This window comes from Rhinopithecus bieti, unplaced genomic scaffold (assembly GCF_001698545.2).
Source record: "Rhinopithecus bieti isolate Rb0 unplaced genomic scaffold, ASM169854v2 scaffold_23236, whole genome shotgun sequence".
In the NCBI taxonomy this organism is placed as follows: Eukaryota; Metazoa; Chordata; class Mammalia; order Primates; family Cercopithecidae; genus Rhinopithecus; species Rhinopithecus bieti.
In genome coordinates this window covers 3,975,993-3,993,612 of record NW_016811820.1, presented here as the reverse complement: position 1 = coordinate 3,993,612, position 17,620 = coordinate 3,975,993, and the positions used below count along the sequence as shown (strand labels likewise).

The following is a 17,620-nucleotide window of genomic DNA, read 5'->3' as shown; positions in this document are numbered from 1 at the left end:
ATCACTTGAGGCCAGGAATTCAAGACCAGCCTAGCTGACATAGTGAAACTCCATCTCTACTATTCTTTTTGTTTTTGTTTTTGTTTTGGAGATGGAGTCTTGCTCTGTCGCCCAGGCTGGAGTGCAGAGGGACGATCTCGGCTCACTGCAAGCTCCGCCTCCCAGGTTCACGCCATTCTCCTGCCTCAGCTTCCCGAGTAGCCGGGACTAAAGGCGCCCACCACCACGCCTGACTAAATTTTTGTGTTTTGTTTAGTAGAGACAGGGTTTCACCGTGTTAGCCAGGATGGTCTGATCTCCTGACCTGGTGATCCGCCCGCCTCGGGGCCTCCCAGTGCTGGGATTACAGGTGTGAGCCACCGCGCCCGGCCCGGCCCTACTAAAAATACAAAAAAATTAGCGGGGTGTGGCTTGCCTGTAGTCCCAAGTTACTGGACAGGCTGAGGCACGAGAATTGCTTGAACCCAGGAGGCAGAGGTTGCAGTGAGCCAAGATCCTGCCACTGCACTCCAGCTTGGGCAATACAGTGAAACTCTGTCTCCAAAAAAAAAAAAAAAAAAAAAAAAAAGGCAAGCCCTGGGGCCCCACCCAGCCCTGACTTGCCCAGCGGGAATATCCGAGGCTGGAGCTGGGATTGCCTTAGAAGCCCTCCAGACAATCCTGATGCCATTCCCACTTAAGAAACTCCACTCCAGGTTGTGTTTTTAATGAGCAAAGGAGTCCCGTTCTGCTCACTGTGCGGAAGGTGATTTTTGTCCAGGAAGTTCCTTGACAATTCCCCACAGCAAAGACTGGAAGGCCTACGCCGCACTCCAGGCAGATGGGATGCTGGGCCTTGCTCTATGCTATAAGCCCTCATTAGCTTGCCTGCCCAGACATTCCATAATCTCCACCAATTCTATCCCTGGACTCCTCCTTATCTCACTGGTTCTTGGGCGCACTAAGGCTTGCCTCTTACCTTGGCTGTTTTTTTTTTTTTTTTTTTTTTCTGTAAGAGATAGGGTCTTGCTCTGTTGCCCAGACTGGAGCGTAGTGACATAATCATAGCTCACTGCAGCTTGGAACTTCTGGGTTCAAGCGATCCTTCTGCCTTGGTCTCCCGAGTAGCTGGGACTACCATCATGCACCACGATGCCCAGTTAATTTTTAAATTTGTTGTGGAGACAGGGTCTCTCACTGTGTTGCCTAGGTTGGTCTTGAACTCCTGGCCTCAAGTGATTCTCCTGCCTCAGCCTCCTGAATCACTGGAATTATAGGTGTGAGCTACCATGCCCAGCTCCAAAACTGGGATCTTGATGGCTGGCTACCTATATGTGGGGCAACTTCACAACTAGGTCAGTACCTGGACCAGGATGTCATATGGTTCCGGCTTCTCTCACTTCCTGTCCCTGTTATCACTACTATTAGGTTGGTGCAAAAGTAATTGTGGGTTTTGCCATTATTTTTAATACTGCTACTACAATTCTACAATATTCCACTTCCCGTCTCAGCCTCCTGAGTAGCTGAGACTACAGGTACGCACTACTACACCTGGCTAATTTTTATTTTTAATTCTTTGGTAGAGATGGGGTCTCACTATGTTGCCCACACTGTTCTCAAACTCCTGGGTTCATGCAATCTTCCCGCCATGGCCTCCCAAAGTGCCGGGATTATAGGCGTGACCCAATGCATCCAGACTTGGCTTGACTCTTCTTGGAGTTTAACTCTCACCCATTCCCTGGACCCTGGATGGGCTTTTTGGTGCCTCTCTCCAAACTTTTGACTCATCTGCCCTCGCTTCCAGCTTCCAGTTGCTCCTGGTCTTCTCTATTCTGTATCAATTAAGCCGAGGAAGGATTAAGAAAAAAGCCATGTTTTTCCTCCTCCAGCCAACTTAACAAAACTCTGGGAAATACCAAAGATGGAGAAGACTGTCATAGGTCGGGTCCCTGGGAGGAAGCTCTGAAATGGAGATTTGGGTGCAGGGAGTGAGGGAAGCAGATTGATCAGAGGAGACACTGAAAACTTATGCAATTTCAACAGATGCCTCAGCCAGTTCCCCGGGAAGCTCTGACGCAGAGCTGCCCAGCACAGATGTCCTGAAACAGGCAGGAGAGCTGGAGCTTCATGTCCCACACTGAAAAGTCGGGTGACAGGAGCCATAACCGGGAAGAGCATCATCCCAGGCAGGGCAGCACCCTGCAGTCATCTCAGTACTTAGGGAGGAACTTGGCTGTGAGCTGTCAACAGGCAACAATCCACCAGCAGGAGCAAGAAATGCTTTTTTTTTTTTTTTTTTTTTTTTTTTTTTTTTTTTTTTTGACAGGGTCTTACCCTGTTGCCCAGGTTGAAGTGCAATAGTACCATTATAGCTCACTGCAGCCTCAACCTCCTGGACTTTGGGAATCTTCCCACCTCAGCCTCCTAGTAGGTGGGCTTACAGGCACATATCACCATGCTTGCCTTTTTTTTTTTTTTTAATTGACTTATTGTAGAGATGGGATCTCACTATGTTGCCCAGGCTGGTCTTGAACTGCTGGGCTCAAGCAATCCGTCTGCCTTTTGATTGTAGGTGTGAACCATCATGCTTGGACTGAGTACCTTGGTCCTGAAGAGAGGGGCTCTTCGGGATGTGTCACAGTACCCCTACACAGTATACGCAATTCCACTACGCAGCACCAAGAGCTGTCTGCTGTTGTGAGCAGCAATGAACTATGGTTCATATGGGAAAGTCTCAACAATCCACGAAATCATGAAAATCCGTCACTACAAATGAAGTCAAGACCAGGGAGGAAATATATTATTTACTATTATTATTTTCAGACAGGCTCTTGCTCTGTCGCTCAGGCTGGGAGTGCAGTGGCGTGATCTCAGCTCACTGCAAACTCCACCTCCCGGGTTCAAGTGATTCTCCTGCCTCAGCCTGCCAAGTACTGGAATTACAGGCACATGCCACCACGCCCAGCAAATTTTCGTATTTTTAGTAGAAATGGGGTTTTGCCATGTTGCCCAGGTTGGTCTCCAACTCCTGACCTCAAGTAACCCGCCCTGCCCTGGTCTCCCAAAGTGCTGGGATTATAGGCATGAGCCACTGTGCTTGGCCGAGGAAATATAGTAAATGCCCATTAAGTCCAGTAGCTCTATTGAAATTGGCAGCTGGAGCTTTATTTGTTCGAATAACATAAAATCTGGGTCAGTAAAGCACCCATTTTGCTTCAATCAGAGAAATGTGACAATTAGATTAAGAATTCCTTAAGAAAAGGGCACTACCTCCTTGTATCTGACTACATAGCTTACACAATTTCTGGTTGACAAAGAAAATATTCATCCAGCCTTTTCAGACCAGAGGATGGATTACAACCGAATTTTTTTTTTTGAGATGGAGTCTCGCTCTGTCGCCCAGGCTGGAGTGCAGTGGCCGGATCTCAGCTCACTGCAAGCTCTGCCTCCCGGGTTTACGCCATTCTCCTGCCTCAGCCTCCCTAGTAGCTGGGACTACAGGCGCCTGCCACCTCGCCCGGCTAGATTTTGTATTTTTTTTTAGTAGAGATGGGGTTTCACCGTGTTAGCCAGGATGGTCTCGATCTCCTGACCTTGTGATCTGCCCGTCTCAGCCACCCAAAGTGCTGGGATTACAGGCTTGAGCCACAGCACCTGGCTACAACCGAATTTTTAAAATGTCAGAACCCACAGGAGGTCTGAGGGCACTACAATGATGGCAAATGACAAGGCCATAGACCATGTCTTAGCTCTCTTGCTCCTTAACTGTAGAATAAGAGGTATTTCTGGAACAGAAAATTGGAATAAATACAGTGGACATCCTCAAAACCATCTGCACTAAGCTGTGGGAGTGTCTGGGTGAAAGGTGGCCAGGTGATCTCTCAGTGATGGCACCACAGGTCAAGGACCTGCCATGAGACACTTTCTAAAGAATGAAGTCTGAGCCAGGATGGGCAATTAGAAGCTAGGACTGGCACTCCTGGGATCTAACTGAAAGCACAGGCCAAGTAAGACATAAGACTAGCAAACTAGAAGAGCAAAAATGCCTGATGACGCCAAGTGCGGCAGCTCATACCTGTAATCCCAGCACTTTGGGACGCCAAGGCGGGAGGATTGCTTGAGCCCAAGAGTTCAAGACCAGCCTGTGCAACACAGCAAAACCCCGTCTCTGCAAAAATTAGCTGGGCATGGTGTTGCATGCCTGTGGTTCCATCTATTTGGGAGGCTGAGGCAGGAGGATCGCTTGAGCCCAGGAGGTTGAGGCTGCAGTGAGCTATGATGGTGCCACTGCACTCCAGCCTGAGCAACAGAGCAAGACCCTGTCTTAAAAAAAAAAAAAAATCCTGGCTGGGCATGGTGGCTCACATCTGCAATCCCAGCACTTTGGGAGGCCAAAGTGGGTGGATCACCTGAGGTTAGGAGTTCAAGACCAGCTTGACTAACATGGTAAAACCTCGTCTCTACTAAAAAAGAAAAAAAAAAAAAAAAAAAAAAGCCATATGTGGTAGCATACGCCTGTAATCCCAGCTACTTGGGAAGCTGAGGTAGGAGAACTGCTTGAATCCAGGAGGTGGAGGTTGCAGTGAGCTGAGATTGCACCATTGCACTCCAGCCTGGGCAATAAAAGCAAGACTCTGACTAAAAAAACCCACAAAAGAAGGTTTTGGTACCCTCCACTGACCCTACACCCAGGTCTGCTACTGCTGTGCTTGTGGCTTTAGGATGAAAGGTGAGACTCCGGTGAACAGCACTATGAGTATTGGGCAAGCACGCAAGATGGTGGAACAGCTTAAGATTGAAGCCAGCTTGTGCCGGATAAAGGTGTCCAAGGCAGCCGCAGACCTGATGACTTACTGTGATGCCCACGCCTGTGAGGATCCCCTCATCACCCCTGTGCCCACTTCGGAGAACTTCTGGGAGAAGAAGTTCTTCTGTGCTCTCCTCTGAGCTCCCCTGTCCCTTCTCACAACTCCTCCCTTTTCCTTCTCCTGGGCCCTTCCTTAGGTCAGTAATTGACATGAGCCCCTGAGGCTCCCTGCATCCCATCCCTAACCCTTGCCTGACCATGTGAGGTTATCTGAAGCACAAGGCCCACCCTCATCTGTCGACCCCATTTCCTTCCACCTTTGTGGCCGACCCCAAGCACCCCAGACATATGAGGCACCCTTTGCTCCACCCACAGCAAGGCCCTGTCAGACTCTGCCAGCGTCCTGCCCACTTCCTTTGGTGACCTGCTCAGACAATGGAGAGAGGGATGGGCCAGGTTCTTGCTCTCAGTCTCACCTGGAGCTACTGGAGAGTAAAGTCATTTGAAGAATAAAGTCATCCAGAGCCTCAAAAAAAAAAAAAAAAAAAAAAAAACCCACAAAAACAAAACAAAACAAAACAAAAAATTCCTTATGCTGGGTTCCCAGTGTATCAGTCTGGGTTCAACCTGAGAAATAAAAGCAATAGGAAATCTATATATGCAGTCACGCACCACATAATGACAAATTGCATGTAGGACAGTGGGCCCATAGGATTACAACATAGCTGAATAATTCCTATCACCTAAAAATGTCGTAGCTGCCATAACATCATAGCACAATGTTTGTGGCAATGCTGGTAATGCTACTCATCAGCCAGTCACAAAAGTATCACACACACAATTACGTCCAAAACATACTTTTTTTTTTTTTTTTTGAGGCAGGGTCTCACTGTTTCACCCAGACTGGAGTACAGTGGTGTGATCCCAGCTCACTGCAGCCTCCGCCTCCGGGTTTCAAGCTATTCTCCTGTCTCAGCCACCCAAGTAGTGGGATTACAGGTGCATGCCACCACATCCAGCTAATTTTTGTGTTTTTAGTAGAGACGGGGTTTCGCCATGTTGCCCAGGCTGGTCTCGAACTCCTGAGCTCAAGTGATCCGCCCGCCTCAGTCTCCCAAAGTGTTAGGATTATAGGCATGAGCCACTGCACCTGGTCCAGTACATAATACTTGACAATCATAGTAAAAGCCCTAATGGTTTCTGTATTTACTACACTATACTTTTATCATTATTTTAGAGTGTGTTCCTTCTATTTATATAAAAAGTAACTGTAAAACAGCCTCAGGCAAGTCCTTCAGGAGGGATTCCAGAAAAATTCACTGTTATCATAGATGACAGCTCCATGCCTGTTATTGCTCCTGAAAACCTACCAGTGGGACAAGACAAGAAGGTGGAGGACAGCGATACTGACGATCCTGATCCTGTGTAGGCCTAGGCTAATGTGTGTGTTTGTGTCTTGGTTTTCAAGGAGTAAAGAGAAAAAATATTTAGTTGGAAAAAGGTTATAGATTAAAGCTATAAAGAAAGAAAATATTTTTGTACAGCAGTACAATGTGTTTTAAGCTAAGTGATTACTGTCAGAGTGTCAAAAAGTTTATAAAATTTAGAACCTTTATAAAGTTACAAAGTCACAGTAAGCTAAGGTTAATTTATTACTGAAGAAGGGGTTTTAAAAAGAATAAATTAGTATAAGAATTGCTTGAACCCAGGAGGCAGAGGTTGCAGTGAGCTGAGATAATGCCATTGCACTCCAACCTGGGTGACAGAGCGAGACTCCGTCTCAAAAAAAAAAAAAAGGAAAGAAAAAGTAGCCTAACCATACAGTGTTTACAAAGTCTACCTCCAGGGGTGTGCAGTAATGTTCTAGGCCTTCACATTTTCTTTCTCTTCTTTTCTTTTTTTTTGGAAGGAGTCTCACTCTGTCACCCAGGCTGGAGTGCAGTGGTGTGATCTCAGTTCACTGCAACCTCTACCTCCCAGGTTCAAGCAATTCTCCTGCCTCAGCCTCCAGAGTAGCTGGGATTACAGGCACCTGCCACCATGCCAGGCTGATTTTTTATTTTTAGTAGAGACAGAGTTTGGCCATGTTGCCCAGGCTGGTCTTGAACTCCTGACCTCAGGTGATCCACCTGCCTTGGCTTCCCAAAGTGCTGGGATGACAGGTATGAACCACTCATTTTCTCGCCACTCCCTCACTGACTCACCCAGAGCAACTTTCGGTGCTGTGAGCTCCATTCATGATAAATGCCTTAGACAGGTGTATGATTATTTTGTCTTTTATATCAGCGGTCCCCAATCCCCCAGGCCTTGGACCAGTACTGGTCTGTGACCTGTTAGGAACCAGGCTGCGCAGCAGGAGGTGAGCAGCCTGCAGGTGAGCAAAGCTTCATGTGTGTTTACAGCCACTCCCCATCACTCGCCTTACCCACCGAGCTCTGCCTCCTATCAGATCAGCGGTGGCATTAGATTCTCATAGGAGCATGAACACTCTTGTGAACTGCACATGCGCAGGGTCTAAGTTGCATGCTCCTTCTGATAATCTAACTAATGCCTGACGATCTAAGGTGGAACAGTTTCATCCTGACACCTCCCCACCCTTCCCTGCAGCCCTGGAAAAATGGACTTCCACAAAACCAGTCCCTGGTGCCAAATAGGTTGGAGGCTGCTTCTTTATACCATATTTTCACTGTATTCCTTCTATGTTTAGGTATGTTTAGGTACACAAATACTTAGCATTGTGTTACAATTGCCTACGGTATTCAGTACAGTAATGTGCTCTACAGGTTCGTATCCTAGGAGCAATAGGGCTTTACCATACAGGCTAGGTGTGTAATAGGCTAGGCCACTTAGGGTTGTGTAAGTGCACTCTATAATGTTTGCTCAATGATGAAATTGCCTAATGATGCATTTCTTTGAATATATCCCTGTCAGTGGGTGCAGTGGCTCATGCCTGTAATCCCAGCACTTTGGGAGGCCGAGGCAGGCAGATCACTTGAGGTCAGGAGTTCGAGACCAGCCTGGCCAACATGGCGAAACCCTATGTCTACTAAAAATACAAAAGTTCACCTGGCGTGGTGGTGGGCACCTGTAATCCCAGCTACTCTGGAGGTTGAGGCAGGAGAATCGCTTGCACCCAGGAGGCAGAGGTTGCAGTGAGCCGAGGTCGCACTACTGCACTCCAGACTGGGTGACAGAGTGCGACTCCATCTCAAAAAAAAAAAAAAGTATCCTTGTCGTTATGCAATGCACGACCACACACACACACACACACACACACACGTATACCTATGCATCAATGTACATATATATCACTTTTATGACTTTTTGCAGGGATTTGACCTCATGCAACTGTGGGAGCTGGTTAAACAGTCTCTACTAGAACTGACTTTGTCTTTCCTTCTTTGCTTTCCCTTTTTTTCCCTTCTGATGCTGGCACCTGCAGTCCACAGGGCAGACAGCCTGGAAGGGGAGATGACGGCTATAACCTAAGGAAGCAAGAACAAGATGAAACCCACAAACTCGAGCTGGAGCCCAGGAGAACGAATGAAACTTGTCGAAGTGCCTTATTGCCTCTGACCTTGGGTTTCATGTTGTGCAGAAGCCAGGGCCCTTCAGGGTGGAGCCGACAGCCACACAAGGTCCAGGTGTGGTAGAACCTGGAGGGGCTCCAGGGGCAGGTGGAGCTGCGGCAGGCCCAGCCAACAAGTGGAGGCAGCAGATGAGCAGTAACGTGGGTGAGCTACAAAGCGGTTGCTGTTTCCCCTGCACCTTCCACATCTCCCATAGGTATCCTTCCTGCAGTCCACCCTACTGGAAAACATACAAGAAAGGGAATTCTGGGAAGTGTAGTTCCGCCAGGCCCAGAACACATATGGCCAGGCCACCCACCACACACAGCCTCTTTATTTGTTTTGAGACAGTGTCTCACTCTGTCGCCCAGGCTGGAGTGCAGTGGTGCGATCTCCGCTCACTGCAGCTCTGCCTCCCGGGTTCAAGCAATTCTCCTGCCTCAGCCTCCCCAGTAGTAGTTGGGACTACACATGTGCACCACCACCCCTGGCTAATTTTTGTATTTTTCTGAGTAGAGATGAGGTTGCACCATGTTGACCAGGCTGGTCTCAAACTCCTGACCTCAAGTGATCTGCCTGCCTCAGCCTCTCAAAGTGCTGGGATTACTGGCGTGAGCCACTGCACCCAGCCCACACCCAGCTGTCATCTAAGGTCAGTCTTGCCAGAGGATTTGTCAAGTGGCCTTTCGTAAGGGATTCCACCAGACTTAGAAAAGAGAGGTGCCAGCCAGTGCAGGATGTGGTCTGTTTGTCTTCTTATGGTCACAGGCTGGTGGCAGCAGTTCCCTCCCTCTGTAGCTCTGTGTTGACTGGGCTGTCATGAAAGGGCTCATTCAAGAAAATAGTAGGTTTGAAAGCACAAGGCCTCAGCAGGGTTGGCACCAGCCACTTTGGCAGTGATGAGAGACAACGTCCTTGACTTCAGAAATCAGTGGCTTTAGCTGGGCACAGTGGCTCATGCCTGTAATCCCAGTGCTTTGGGAGGCCCAGGTGGGTGGATCACTTGAGGCCAGGAGTTCAAGACCAGCCTGGCCAACATGTTGAAACCCCGTCTCTACTAAAAACATAAAAATTCGCTGGATGTGGTGGTACATGCCTGTAATCCCAGCTACTCAGGAGGCTGAGGGAGGAGAATCTCTTGAACCCGGGAGGCAGAGGTTGCAGTGAGCCAAGATCGTGCCATTGCACTCCAGCCTGGGCAGCATGAGCAACAGAGCTCAGTGATGTCTCTGGTCAGTAATGTGTCACCAAGGCACCATGCACTGCACTGGCTGTTTGAGGCATTGCAGAGGATGCCATGCATGAGTTGGACAGGAAAATGGAGAGCATGAGGCTGGTGGACAAGAGGACTGACTGCAGAGACCCTGCCCAGGAGAGGCATGGCCAGGACTGTGTAAGAGTCCTCAGAGGGCATTAGCCAGGTGTGGTGGGGCACACCTATAATCACAGTTACTCGGGAGGCTGAGACAGCAGAATCACTTGAACCCAGGAGGCAGAAGTTGAAGTGAGCTGAGATCACATCACTGCACTCCAGCCTGAGTGACAGAGACAGACTCTGTCTCAAAAAAATCAAACAAACAAACAAAAAAAAAAAAAAAAAAAAAAAAAAAAGGGGGTCTCCAAGAGCTGTGGACCTGTAACTGTTACTATGGACCTCATTTTAATTTCAGCCCAATTGGTGTTAGCGTGGCCTTGAAAACAAGCATCAAATATTGGGAGTCCATCAGATGTCAAAATTGTATTCTCAAAGGATGGAGCTGCTCTGCTGAGATGGGGCTTACTCCAGAGGCTGAGCAAAACCTTTCAGACCTGTTTCAAAGACGAAAGAAGATATCTCTGGCCATGATCACAGGAGAAGACATGCCACCATTTCACAGGAATAGCTCCACTGTGGTGTTTGCTTTGGAAGATTTCCTAGAAAAACAGCTGCAGTGGCCCCAAAGTGGACCTATTGCCTGAGAATATCAGCTCCATCTTTGACTCAGACACCATCAGCTGGTCTTCAAGACCCGGCCCGTTCAAATGCAATTTTCTTGTCTGAGGAGGAAGGAGCTTGATGCCATCTTTTCAAACATAATGTTAGATTTGACAATCTCTGGGCATTTCTACAGAGCTTTGAACATCTCTCTATATGCAAATAAATGAGTTCCAGCACAAGAAAAAAAAAAAAAGTCATTTTCTAAGACTGAATTAGAGAAACTTCTTTCTAACTGACCAGCTGAGAATAAAAGGTCTGTGCTGTTTATCGCACACAAATTATCTTGCCTGAATCAATTAACTGCCAGAGTGTCATGTGAACCATGCTGAGCTGTAATCAAGGAAGCTGTCTCCACCTGTCACGGCCTCTTTTCTGAAGTTTCTTTCAGGAAGATGTTAAGGCAGAGACTACCTGAAACCATATGTGCTGAGCACCAGTGCAAAACTGAGTGGGGAGAAAAAAGAACATTTTGCCTTTTCTTTACTTGCAACATTTTTTTTTTTTTTAATTCAGGTACAGAGACGGAGTCAATCATGCATAGAGTCATCAGGAACTGAGCAAAGCCCTTCTTATAAAGCTACTGATTCTGAATTCACTGCAAAAGACAAGTTCTGGTCTATTTAAAGGTTATGGTTGCTAGCGAGTTCTTCCAAAACCCACCTAATTAGGGCAGGCAATGCTGAGGAGGTGCGAGCCATGAAGGTTTGTCTCATGGTGACAGTCAGTATTTCACGAAACTGCAAAGTGCCAAGTGATTTGGTCTCTGAGATATTTCCACAGTAACATTTCTCCTTCTGTATCAGGCAGCAATTTTAGTTATGGTCTCCAGAACCAATCTGAGCTAGTTTCGGAGAAGAGGGATTTATTAAAAGAGGGTTCCTAAATCCAGCTGCTACTTTGTCCACACAGGAAATGAGCTGCTGCCACTAAGACTGGTACAATTTTTGCCTTTCAAAGTTAAATGTCTCTCCTTCTTGTCATGGCGATGGGTTTTGCATGATACATTCTCATGGGTCTGACTGGAGAAGCCTGGCTCCCAGGACAAGGTCTAGGAACAAGGAAAGTAGTAAAGTTGATTTCTACTTTGATCTTGGAAAGGCAGGACTCAGGCTGGGTGCAGTGGCTCATCCCTGGTACCCCAGCACTTTCAGAGGCTGAGGTGGGAGGATCGCTTGAGCCCAGGAGTTTGAGACCAACTTGGGCAACATAGGGAGACCCCATTGCTATAGAAAACTTTAAAAATTAGCCGGGCCTGGTGGGGCACGCCTGTGGTTCCAGCTACTTGGGAGGCTGAGGTGGGAGGATTGCTTGAGCCTGCGAGTTCCGGGCTGCCGTGAGCCATGATCATGCCACACTGCATACTAGCTTGGGTAACAGAGCGAGACACTGTCTCAGAACAAAAAACCCAAAACAAACAAACAAAGGCGGGGCTCAGAGGGTGGAAACTCCTCCAAATATAAGGAGAGTGATCACAGGATCACAGGTGTGCCACAGCCACCAGGAAGGATAAATGTTCCCACAGCCAGCGTGCCTTTATTTTTCTCCCCCAGTTACCAGCATTCTGGTTCCAGCTCTCACCATCTATGTTTAGAAGAGACATAAACATAAGCTACAGATTTATTTAAAACTCCAGTGTCCAGAATATATATCGGAGATGGGATAATTTTAGCCCTAAATTCTACACCCTCTAAATGTTCACAGCCACATACAGGGTAAGACACAGTAAATGCCTTAGTAAATTGTATCAATAGGATTCTTAATAAAGAAAGAACTCTTTTTATTGTATCCTGTTTAATGTGTTTTTATGGTCAGAAATTAAACCAGTTCATGTCGGCAAGATTTGCAGAAATGGGGTTTGAAACTCCATAGGTTTTTCTAACAAGGTCTGAATAGACATTTGGAAGGATGGGCTCAGGCACCGGGGGCAGCCAGGATTCCCAGTATTTTTTTTTTTTTTTTTTTTTGAGACGGAGTCTTGCTGTCTCCCAGGCTGGAGTGCAGTGGCAAGACCTGGGCTCACTGCAAGCTCCGCCTCCTGGCTTCCTGCCATTCTCCTGCCTCAGCTTCCTGAGTAACTGGGACTATAGGCGCCCGCCAACACACCCGGCTAATTTTTTGTATTTTTAGTAGAGACGGGGTTTCACCGTGTTAGCCAGGATGGTCTCGATCTCCTGACCTCGTGATCTGCCCGTCTCGGCCTCCCAAAGTGCTGGGATTACCGGCGTGAGCCACCGTGCCCAGCAGATTCCCAGTACTATTAGTGACCAGTCCTACATCTGTTAATTTTTTATTCCTCAACACAAAATAAAAACACACTAGGTATTTTCAAACTTTTTTGTTTTTTAAGATACAGGATCTTGCCCTGTTGCCCAGGCTGGAGTGCAGTCTGAACGCCTGGACTTCAGCAATCCTCCTGAGTAGCTGAGACTGCAGGTGCCAGTCACTACGCCCAGCTCTAGACAGCAGTAGTACTGCACTCCATGATATTTGATCACAGAAAACAACACATCTTTCCATTTAATTGTCGTCTGTGTAGTTTGCGTCTCCTCAGCTGCAGAAGACGGCCAGCTGGAGGGGTAGGGTAACCTCGAAACTATCAGGGACACCTTGGTCTTCCACTGCTAATATCTTATGCCTTTGCACTCTCACAGCTAATGGTGAAAACACCAATCTCCATGGCACAATCATGGCTCACTGCAGCCTTGAACTCCTGGATGTCCCGAGGAGTTCCCACTCATAATCCTTTTTATCTCTTTCACTGGGCAGGGAAGGCTGTCAGTCAAGATAATCATTGGTTCCCACTCAACACAACCCACCAAGTTAAAAGAACCAGCCAGTACATAAAAGGGAATGATGATAGTGATTGATGATAATGATGATCATGATGATAATCAATTATTATTAGTAGTAGTATCACTAAAGCTTACATAGTAATGCTTACTATGAATAGTTACTTTATATATTTCTCTCAGCAGAAATACTCACCCCTGCACCAACACCCACTGCAGAGGAGAGAGACACCTGTGATGTGGGTAACACCACGAGATCCATCCTCCACACCCTCCACCGCCTCTCTGGTCCCTGGGCTCCTGGCACCTCCCCCTACCCTGTGAGAGCTGAAGGATGTCCTTTGAAAATCACGGAACCTCATAATCGCTAAGGTCCCTTGCAGGACTCTTGATTCTGTGAGTCTGCAACTCTTACCCTAAAGCCGAGTTTCCTGGCCTCAGCATTAGTGACATTTGGGGTCAGATAATTCTTTGTTTTAAGAAACTGCCCTGTGCATTGTTAAGATCTTTAGAGGCAGTCCTGCCCTCTACCAAGTAGACATCAATAGCACTCCCCGCTGCGATGACCAAAAATGTCTCCAGACTTGCCACATATCCCCCCAGGGGACAAAATCCACCTACCACCTTGAAAACCACTGGCCTAGATTAACTTAAAATGCTGCTGAATGCCACACTCCATTCCTTCAGCAATTTGTCAACCTACAGTTTTTCCTTTTTTTTTTTTTAACAAAATCTCCTTTTCACTTGGCAATACCACCCTTGCTTCCCCTGTTCAGGGGATCTGTGCATAAGCATTTTCACACCCTCGTCATGCCCTCCATGATACTTGTTCACTGAAAACCACACATCTTTCCATTCAATTGTCCTTTATGCCATTTGCATCTCCACAGCAGCTCAAGATATCCAGCTGGAAGGGCAGGGTAACCCCAATTCTATCATTGACACCTTGGTCTTCCACTGCTAACATCTGATGCCTTTGCACTCTCACAGCTAACGGTGAAAACACCAACCTCTGTGGCACAATCATGGCTCACTGCAGCCTTGAACTCCTGGGTGTTCCCAAGGAGTTCCCACTCATAATTCCATTATTCTCTTCCACTGGGCCTGGAAGCCTGTCAGTCAAGAGAATCATTGGTTCCCACTCAAAACAACCCACCAAGTGAAAAGAACAAGACAAGAAAATAAAAGAGAATAATGATGATGGTTGATGATGATGATGATGATAATTATTATAATTAGTAGGCATAGTAGTAATATCACTAAAATTTAAATAGTAATGCTTACTTACTATGAATTACTTTATATATATCCCAAGCACTTTGTAGACTAAAATTGTCAGGAAAAACTGTCCAAACTTAGGAATGGGTAGGAGATTCCTTGGTGTCTTTTAAGTGAGGTGCTGGGTATCATCTAGCACACTCACTGGGGATACTTTGATTCACTTTCTGTCGAGAAAGCTCTTTTGCAACTTTGTAGCCAGTTTCCTGTGGCTACTGTAACAGATGACTACACACTAGGTGGCTTAAAGCAGGGGACCCAAACCCAGGGCCCCAGACAGGTACTGGTCTGCAGCCTGTTAGGAACCTGGCCACACAGCAGGAGATGAGCGGTGGGCGAACCAGCAAAGCTTCATCTGCATTCGCTCCCATTACTGATTGAACTCCACCTGCTGTCAGAGCAGCAGCAGCATTAGATTTTCATAGAAGCATAAACCCTATTTTGAACTGCACATGCGAGGGATTTAGGTTGCGCGCTCCTTATAAGAATCTCATGCCTGATGATCTGTCACTGTCTCCCATCACCCCCAGATGGGACCATCCAGTTGCAGGAAAACAAGCTCAGGACTCCCACTCATTTTACATGATGGCGAGTTGTACAATTATTTTATTATGTACTACAATGTCATAATAATACAAACAAAGTGTACAATCTATGAAACGTGCTTGAATCATCCTGAAATCATGCTCACCTTTGGTCCATGGAAAAGCTGTCTTCCATGAAGCCAGTCCCTGGTGCCAACATAGTTGGGGACCACTGGCTTAAAGCAACAGAAATTGATTCTCTCACGTTCTGGAGGCAAGAAGTCTGAAATCAGTTTCACTGGGGAACAAAATCAAGGTGTCAGCAGGACCATGTTCCCTCTGAATGCTCCAGGGGAGAAGCCATTCATTGCCTCTTCCAGCATCTGGTGGCTGCCAGCATTCCTTGGCTTGTGGCTGCATCCCTTCAGTCTCTGCCTCTATGGTCACACCACCTTCTAATCTCCTGTCTGGGTCAAATCTTCCTCTGCTTCTCTCTTTCTAGGGCCACCTGGAAAATCCAGTAAAATCTCCCAATCTGGAGACTGTTGTGGAGTGAATGAATCACAACTGTAAAGTCATATTTTTGCCATATGAAGTAACATTCACAGGTTCTAGGATTGGAATGTGGGTATCTTGGGTGGAAGGCATTTTTCAGCCCATCGCTGAAGGGATAGCTGCAAAGTTGTAGGAAACTAACAGCACCGCAAATGACTCCTGTAATGATTTTTTTTTCTGGTGGAGAACATACACCTCTGTAAGTTAAATTCTCATTTGAACTGGACTTAACACCTTATTGATTCTCCCATGAATTAACAAGTTGAATAAAATATGTTCCTCATTTTCATTTTATATTGAGGCATAGTTTTACCTTTCTGGATGTTAGACTTTATTGATAGTAACTCATTCATGCTCACAACAGCTTGTGACATAATGTTAGGGGTGTTCAAACCAGAGCAACTCCATCTTGAATAGGGGCTGGGTAAAATAAGGCTGAGACCTGCTGGGCTGCATTCCCAGGAAGTGAGGCATTCTTAGTCACAGGATGAGACAGGAGGTCAGCACAAGATACAGGTTACAAAAATTATGCTGATAAAACAGGCTGCGGTAAAGAAGCCTGGCCCAAATCCACAAAAACCAAGATGGCGGTAAAAGTGACCTCTGGTCATCCTCACAGCTCATTATACACTAAATATAATGCATTAGCATGCTAAAGACACGCCCACCAGCACCATGACAGTTTATGAATGCCATGGCAACACCCAGAAGTTACCCTGTTTGGTCTAAAGAGAGGAGAAAGAGAAACCCTCAGTTCCAGGAATTGCCCACCCCTTTCCTGGAAAACTCAAAAGTAACCCACCCCTTGTTTAGCATATAATCAAGAAATAACTATAAGTATCCTTAGTCCAGCAGCCCAAGCTGCTACTCTGCCTATGGAGTAGCCATTGTTTATTCCTTTACTTTCTGAATAAACTTGCTTTCGCTTTACTCTATGGACTTGCATGGAATTCTCTCCTGTGTGAGATCCAAGAACCCTCTCTTGGGATCTGGATCGGGAACTTTTTCTGGTAACAATAAGCACAGATACTTGTCCCTATTTTATAGATTATAAAATTGAGTCCCTGACAGCTTAGGAGACCTGTCGAAGGTGCAAGGCAAAAATAAAAATCTAAGCCACCGCACTGACTGAATGAACCCCCTTTGGGCCAAAAGGATCCCAGAGAAACCTGAAACACTGGATTCCTGGCCATGACGGGAAGAACGGATGGATAAGCCTCGCTATGCCCCACCCCTTTTGGAGTTTAGGCACAACTGACCAGCATTAACATTAAAATAGAGATCATAAGACAGAGAAAACAGACTTACTGTGGCAATAAGATACCAAACTGCAACCTGACTCTGGTAGAGTGTCACGTGCCAGACGCTGAAGGAAATCCAAATGTTTTACCCCAAAATATATTGCTTTGATATATTTTGAAACGGCTCTGCAAAGCTGTCTTTTCTGAGGAAAACGTGCATCTGCAGAGAATCTCTATTAAACCAACCAGGCCTTTACAGGGTCTAGAAGGGATTAGCTAAGAGTCTGACACCTTGCAAGGTCCGAAAAGAGGTATTTACCATCTGCTCTCTCTGAAGCCTGCTACCTAAAGGCTTCATCTACATAACAAGAACTTAGGTTTCCACAGCTCCCCTTTTCTTAACTCAAGCATTTCTTTCTACTGACTTCGAGACTTTAGACAAAGCTTAACTCTCTTAACCAACTGTCAATCAGAAAATCTTTGAATTCACCAATGGCCTTGTACCAGCCCCAACAGCCTCACACTTCAAGATATCCTGCCTCTTCATGCTGAGCCAATGTATACTTTCCATGTACTGCTTTATGATTTTACCTACAATTATTGTCTCATAAAATGTATAAAACCAACCTGTAACCTGACCACCTTGGGCACACTTTCATGGGACCTCTTGTTCCCCAGGCCATGGTCACTCATATTGGCTCAGAAGAAACCTCTTTTAAGACTTCACAGTTTGGGCTTTGCGGGATTTGTTTTTGTGTTTGTTTTGGTCAACAGAGGTCACAAGGTCCTATAGCTAAGAAGGGTGATTTGGACTGAGTGTCCATTTTGCAACACTGTTGTAATATGATGTCCAGATTAAATGTCTTTTTTATTTTTATTATTTTATTTTATTTTATTTTA

At 46.4% G+C, this 17,620-nt stretch overlaps 1 protein-coding gene and 1 pseudogene across 2 annotated transcripts in view; one reads left to right on the top strand and one right to left on the bottom strand.

Annotated features, from left to right (window-relative positions):
• The window catches only part of GALNT17 (polypeptide N-acetylgalactosaminyltransferase 17), a 635,334-nt gene that overhangs the window by 238,994 nt on the left and 378,720 nt on the right, over positions 1-17,620 (bottom strand). The window lies entirely within an intron of this gene.
• LOC108544191 (guanine nucleotide-binding protein G(I)/G(S)/G(O) subunit gamma-3 pseudogene) lies at positions 4,642-4,926 on the top strand (annotated as a pseudogene).